General features: G+C 53.2%; 1 protein-coding gene across 1 annotated transcript in view; it reads right to left on the reverse strand.

Annotated features, from left to right (window-relative positions):
- Nucleotides 1–1,283, reverse strand: part of Xylt1 (xylosyltransferase 1) — a 296,511-nt gene extending 295,228 nt beyond the window's left edge. Inside the window, exon 1 of the mRNA XM_028867781.2 lies at nt 734–1,283. The gene's annotated coding sequence lies outside the window, so the exon portion shown is untranslated. The remainder of the gene's footprint in view (nt 1–733) is intronic.
- Between the last annotated feature and the right edge of the window lie 5,580 nt (nt 1,284–6,863).

Raw genomic sequence — 6,863 nt, forward strand, 5'->3', positions numbered from 1 at the left:
TCCAAGCACACCGGGAGGTGTGGTGATAGTGCACCCAGACAGACAGTAAGTGCAACGGGCGGCCTATGTAAAGTCAGAGAGAGCCAGCTGGGACCAAGAGGCAGTATCCTGAAGCTGCGGATCCCGGAGGAGGTGAAGTCAGGGAGGGCAGGAGATGGCAAGGTTAGGGACTGAGGAAGGTGGAGACAGAAGCAGCAGACACCCAAAGGGGAAAACAGAACTCAAAGTCAGAGCAGGCACTCATGACCAGTGTGGATTTGGGTACCAGGGACGTGGTGGAGGACTTGAAACACTCATTCCAGGTCCCTTCTCAGCCCACAGCAAACAGCTCAGACCAGAGAGGCTGCGTGGAGAACCTCTCCTAAGCAGCGGCTGAGGATCCGGTCACGATCCGATGCACGCACTCGGGTGGGAGTGAGGCTTCAACGCCCCCATCTAGAGAGCAACTAGGGCACCCAGCAAGAGTGACAGGGAACAGGACCCCCTGAAAGTGCGTCTCCCCTGGAGCTCACTTTCCAGACCCCAAGGGGGCGGTTCTCAGACTCCGGCACAGAGCAGAGCAGCTCAGTGCACGACCCTGCAGCTGCCCAGGGCAGCCAGGGCAACCAGGGCGCAGAGTCCCTCCGGATACCCCTACTGGAGTGGCCAGGGCTGGTGGCGGCGTGGGTAGGGTCGCCAATCTGTCTCTCTCTGTCCGCGCGGATCCCGATCCCCTTCTGAAAGGGCACCTTACCCTCGCTCGGGCGGCCAGTGCCCCGCGGCTGCCAAGCTGCTGCGCGCGGGCTCCTCCGGGGCCGCCTCCCCGTGCTCCTCCTCCGCCGGCTCGGCCTCCGGGTCCTCCACGGGCTGCGGGCGGATGGGCAGCCAGGTCCCTGCGCTCCCGGCGAGGGGCCGCCGGCTGCTGCTGCTGCTGCTCGGCTGCTCCCGCCGCTGCCCCGCGCGCCGCCGCTCGCCAGCCCCGGAGTCCAGGCTGCTGAAATTCCACACCACCAGCGTCTGCAGCAGCAGCACCATGAGCGCCGCCAGCAGCGCCGAGTGCGAGCGCCGCGCCAGCCTCCGGGCGCACGGCGCCGCCACCATCTTCCGCGGCGGCCCGGGGCGAGCGGGGTGCCGGGACACCCCGGTGCGCGCTCTATCCCGGGGGCTCCGCGCTCGGGCCCCGCCGCCGTCGCCCGAGCTCGCCGCTGCTCCTCCTCCTGCTCCTCTCCTCCACCTCCTCCTCCTCCCTTTCCTCCTCTGCCGCCGCCGCCGCCGCCGCCTCCACCGCCGCGGCGCGGAGTTTTCAGACGGGCAGGGACCCGGACGTCACCAGGAGGAGGGGAAGGCGGGAGGCGGGCGCGGGGAGGCCGCGGAGGGGGCGCGGCGCGCGCGCGCGGGGACACGGTGAGAGGAGGGAGCTAGCCCTGCATGATTCTCCTTCTCTTGGGCCAGGGTCCTCACCCCAGCCTCCGGGTTCTGGGGCGGGCGTTTAGGGGACCAGACCTGGGGAAGGGGCCATCAGGGACCCGGGCCTTGAGCAGAGGGCGGGGCCTGGAGGAGGAGCCGAGGGCAGTGTGGGGAGGAGAAGGTGAGGGAGGGGGTGGGGGCGAGGGGAGCAGACAGACATCCCCAAAACAGGCGTGGGAACAAGGTGGCTGTGCGAAAAGGCCAGTACTCGGGGTAGAGAAGGGGAGAAGTAGGGGACAGAGGAGTCAACGGGACAGCTCGGCTTGCGGAGGAGAGAGGGGTCCTGAGACCCTGGGTTCCATGTGGCCAGAAAGCTAGAGGCGGAGATGCAGGAGGCACGGAGTTTTCCGTCCCGGGATCTTCGGTTACGCTGTGAAAACCTTAGCAGGTGGAGATGGAGGAAACGTGGGAGTGTCACAGGTCCGGGCTCTTGCAGCCCGGGATTCCTGGATCACCGAGTGAAGCGATGGGGAGGAGGTTCTCAATGACTCTCCGAGGTTAATCAGCACAAGCACTGTGACTTCTGAGTCACCCCCCACCCCAGGGCCAACCAAAGATGCAGGGCTGGCTGACTCACTTCTCTAGTCCCCAAGGACTCACAATCCAGCATCCACCAAATCCAACTGGCAAGTGGATGCTTTGGTGGCTAAAGGAGTTTCCCAGCCCCTGAAGGCGCCTGGCCAACCGCAGAGTCCTCCTTCTTGCACTTCTTTCCATCCATCCATCCTGACTGGCTGTGTGCACTAGGTTCAGAGCTGGGTGAGTCCAGCCTTGCTGTGTAAGGAGAAGCACTTTCCTGTCCTGGTTGGTGACCTTGAGCCACCAGGACTGCCCCCTTGACCTTGGCCTGTGTTCTGTCCTCTATCAATGAGAGTTTGGAAGGAAGAATCTCTCTGAACTCAAATTTCACCCAGCCCTCTCTGGGTCAGTCTTACTGCCTTTTTCCTTTTGATGAGTAGCAGCTACGAATGTCTGCACATGGCGGGGGTGGGAGGGTACTGATGTGTCTGTCAGTGAGTTGGGAATTTACAGTGAATTCTTGACTTCGTTTCCTGCCTTTTTGAACATCATCCTGGTTTTTAGAGGGAAGAGAGTGGATATGTACAGAATCTATCAGAGACTGAGGCTGACAGTGGCAAGAAAGGGACCCTTCCGTCCATCGTATCAGCATACCAGAGCACCAACCTGTGTCAGCTGTGGGGCCAGGTACAAGAATCCCAAGGTGAGTAAGGGTGGCTCTTACCTACAGTAAGCTTGAGGGCCAGTCAGTATGGCATCTCAGAAGGAAATGTGGTCGGCATCACTACAGAGGCTCCCACAGGGGCCGTGGGCTCATGGGAGTGCTTCTGGGATAGCCTGTGTCGTAGGCCAACCTGCTGCCCTGGTGACCTGAAGTCCAGTGCAGAGTCCTCCAGCTCCGCAGCCAGGCACAGAGGCATTCCCACCACCTCACCAAGAGTGAGACTGTATGGGAGAATAGCTCCCTGGCTCACCAGTCTCTTCTCTGCTTAACAGGGGGAATATTTATAGTTCATGAAATAAAACACCTGGTTTAACAATCTGAAAATAAACCTTACTGGATCATATAACTAGATATTTCAGAGGACTGACTCCAGGCATAGCTTGATCCAGCAACCCAGAGCAACTACTGCAGAATTTTCTTTCCTGTTCTCCTCTCTATTTAACATGAGATCTGTTTCCCATTGGACCATCACAAGAGGCCTGGCTTCTGTGGCTGAGACTAGTTGTAACTTTAGTTCATTTCTAGTCCAGGATTCTCTTTGAAGATACAGAGAGGATTTTTCTCATGGAGTCATCTATAGGTCCGAAGCTACTCCTAAACCAGTCACAGAACCCAGGAAGTCAGACCATGGAATGAATGTAACCAGGGTCCCATGATTCACCTCTGGCCTTGGGATAATGCTAGCATCTCTGTAGCCACTCAGCTGCTCCATAGCTTCAGGTGGATGGGTGCAAGTAGGTGTAGAACAGTGGCCTGCCTCATCTATCAGTGCAGTCTCCACTGAGTCTCTTCCATCATGGTCAAATCATCTCCCCTCCCAGGACTTCAGCTACAACGTGAGAAGTTAGAGGAGGCGTAAACACAGCTTCCCAGTCCTGCACTGGCTGGCTGTGGGGAGTATTCCACCTTGTTTCGAGACCACTACTGCATTTTGCCTGTAAAGCAGCAATGACTTATGCTTCCTCCACATGATACAATTAACTGGAGTCCTCCAGAGCCCAGGCTCTGATTCAGCTCCCTCAGGGCCCTGATGCTTCAGCACTGAGGTTAAAGATCCTGGGCCTAAATCCCTGGAGAAACACAGTTGTTTATCTTGACTCATAAAGAGCCACTCAAGAAAGAGGTTCGGTTGCCCTGGGCAGGTAGGTTGGAGATGCCATAAACAACTCATTTGATGGGTTTCCGGATGAAAATTTACCTGAGGTGACGTCTGGGATTATCTTCTTCTGGCTCCAGGATAACTAGCCCTTCAAACATTTTAGAGTGAATGGGGAGGTAGGACAGAACACAGGAAAGAATAACTGGGAGCTGCAGTGAATTGAGGTGTCTAAAATGTCCATCTCAGGATGGCAGACAGTCAGCTAGGAGATCCAGAAGGTAGGTACCCTAAGTTTGCTGAATGTCACCAAACAGAAGTGGCTTCTTTGAACTGAGAGGGATACAAGACTTATTATCATTTTCCAGTTATTCATAAAGAGACGGGTGGCCCTGATTGATAGGACATAGGCCAAGGTCCTGCTTGAGACTCAGCAGTGACTCCAGCCACTGTATCCAGAGTCCTCAGGGTTTTCAAAGCTCAGTTTTTCATTCCACAAAGATACATGAGACCCTATTCCATGCAGGCATCCTGCTGGGCAAGCGAAATCTGGGGATGATGAAGGTTCCCCAAGGAACCTTTCTTTTTAAATATGGTTCCTAAGCTCCCATACTATGGCTCCCAGGAGTCAGAGCTTTGGAGAAGTTCCACCTGATTTGTGGGATTCCCACCACCACCCATAATGCCAAATCTTGTTTCTCCATCACTTTTCAGGATGAAAAGCTGAATTAGTCAGTGAGCATTTTGAGTTATTGGGTGTGCTCAGTCCTAAGCTAGCGATTGCAAAGAAAATGTTTAGGACAGTCGTCGCCCTCAAGGAACTGTCCAACAGGACACAGGACCAAATGAGATGGGTGAGCACTAGACTGCCCAGGTTTAATGAGTGTATGTGCACATGTACATGTATGTTTGTGCATGTGAAGGCCAGAAGGTAACCTCGGGGGTGGGTTTTTTTGGTTTATTTAGTTGTTGTTTACTTTTATTTGTTTTGTGGCCTGGAAATTAGAAGAAAAAAAAAAAAGGCTAAGCTGCCCGGAGTCAACTGCCTCCAGCTCCCTAGAGCTTGGACAGCAAAAACAGTTGCTCTCACAGCCGACTTCTTATGTGGATTCTGGGGAGTGAGCTCCTTTACTGACTGACCTATCTCCCTGGTCCCTCTGCTGCATTATAACTGAGCCTCTAAGTATCCATTGGTAATTTCTATGCCTCAGTTTCCTCCCCCATAAGATTGGGCTTAACATAACAGGACCTTTATTGACACTTTCTCATAAGGATTAAATGAGATAACTAGCACAAATAACTTTTTTGTTCAGACTGACATAGAAAGCCAACCTTATTGGCGCGCGCGCGCACACACACACACACACACACACACTTACTTGGAAAATGGAGGCAAGAGAATTACCAGTTGAGGCCAGCTGGGAGTACATGGCAAGCCCCTATGAATAGATATTAAATGGCCAGAAGCATTAGAGAGGAGAAAGGTTAGTTATGGAAGGCTGCCTGGAATAGGCTATGTAGCACCAGAACTTTGATGCTCCAGTTTCTCTAAGGGTAGATTCTTGCATCATTTCTTTACCTCTGCTCTCTCTGCCACTTGGTACAATACAAGGCTTTGGGTGAAATCTGTATGTGGCATGAACAATAGTCAATCACAGGATTGGGGGTACAGTGACCCAGGGGGCATTCTTCCATAATGAAGCAGGTTTGTGGTTGGAGCCTGGTACATGCTCAGGTTCAAATACTATCTCAGTAACATTTTCATTTCATGATCTGTAAGCAGGTTGTTCAACATCTTTGAACCTCAGTATTGTTAAACAGAAAAAGAAAAAGAAGAGCCGTGTCTTCCAGGAGACATGAAAATGGTGACATTGTTTGCAACAGTGCGTCACCTATTTCATGTGAAATGGAAGCATTAACCAGTGGAGGACTCTCAGCTGGATCACAACCTGATCACCAAGTAAAGAAATTTCCTGTCCTTTCCAAATGTTCCTGCCGTAGAGTTCTGGTGAGCTGGGGTTTCGCCCACCTCCTTCTGAATTTAAATAAACTTCAGACTAACATTCAAATTTAGCGAGGTATATGGTTTCCGTTTTAATCTCAATCACATGTCTGTTTCTTGTTTTTATAGTCTTTTTTTTTTATACCCAAATGCTACCAATTGACCCAACTTTGCTCTTCAAAAGAATTTTTTAAACTCCTTCTGAGTTTCACTTCTGCATCAGCACAGACATTGGAAAGCAGGTGGCTCACCTGCATCTGCTCGATGGTGTGAGACTGGCACGGAACACCTCCACCCCCAGAATCCCTGACTGTCTCCATCAGATGCTTACAAGCCGGGGGGGGGGGGGGTTGTTCCTGGGCAGCAGTGTCAGAGAAGACCCTACAGAGTGTGGGTTCTGCCCTTCACCCTATCCCGTCCAAGGGAAGGAAGTGGCCTCTGCCAGCCCCCACATGACAGACCAACAGCTGACCCGTAGATGTGTTTCCAGGGATTCTTTCATCAGCAGAGGGCGCTCTAGTTAGCAAATAACTTTCCTGTGGCCAGTTTCCTGCAGGCAAGATCTGGAGATAGCTAGAAACCGGGTTGCTAGATGGAGGGGTTCAAAAGGAAGTCTCATGGGCTTGCAAGCCTCAGTGGTCACAGGAAGCTAAAGGGGAAGGCAGGGGAAGGAAGAGGCATCGGGTAAGGACAGTGAGAAACACTATTTTTGATTGAGAGATTCCCTGCTTGTTTGAAACCAGTACTTGACGCTGTGAAGTATCACAGCCTCAACTACAATCTGGAGACACTCCGATGGGTGAGAAGGGGAACAAACTGTTCCAGCCCCACGTCTCAAACTAGACTCACAGGGATGCTTTCCTTTCAAACAAATGTACTGGTGTCAAATTCGGCTCCTGGGACTCCAGGGGTGCCGGTGAGTGCATCCACCCCTTTGCTGCTGCTGCCGGTGTCCTTCCCTGAGGTCATAGTCCAGCATCTTGGCCTTCTAATATACACTGAAAATCAACAGGTCTCCAGGAATCCTCTAGGCCTTCAGTGCCAGCTTGGGACTGCTGAGACATCCAGCCTCATGT

This window comes from Peromyscus leucopus, chromosome 1, assembly GCF_004664715.2.
Source record: "Peromyscus leucopus breed LL Stock chromosome 1, UCI_PerLeu_2.1, whole genome shotgun sequence".
NCBI lineage: Eukaryota > Metazoa > Chordata > Mammalia > Rodentia > Cricetidae > Peromyscus > Peromyscus leucopus.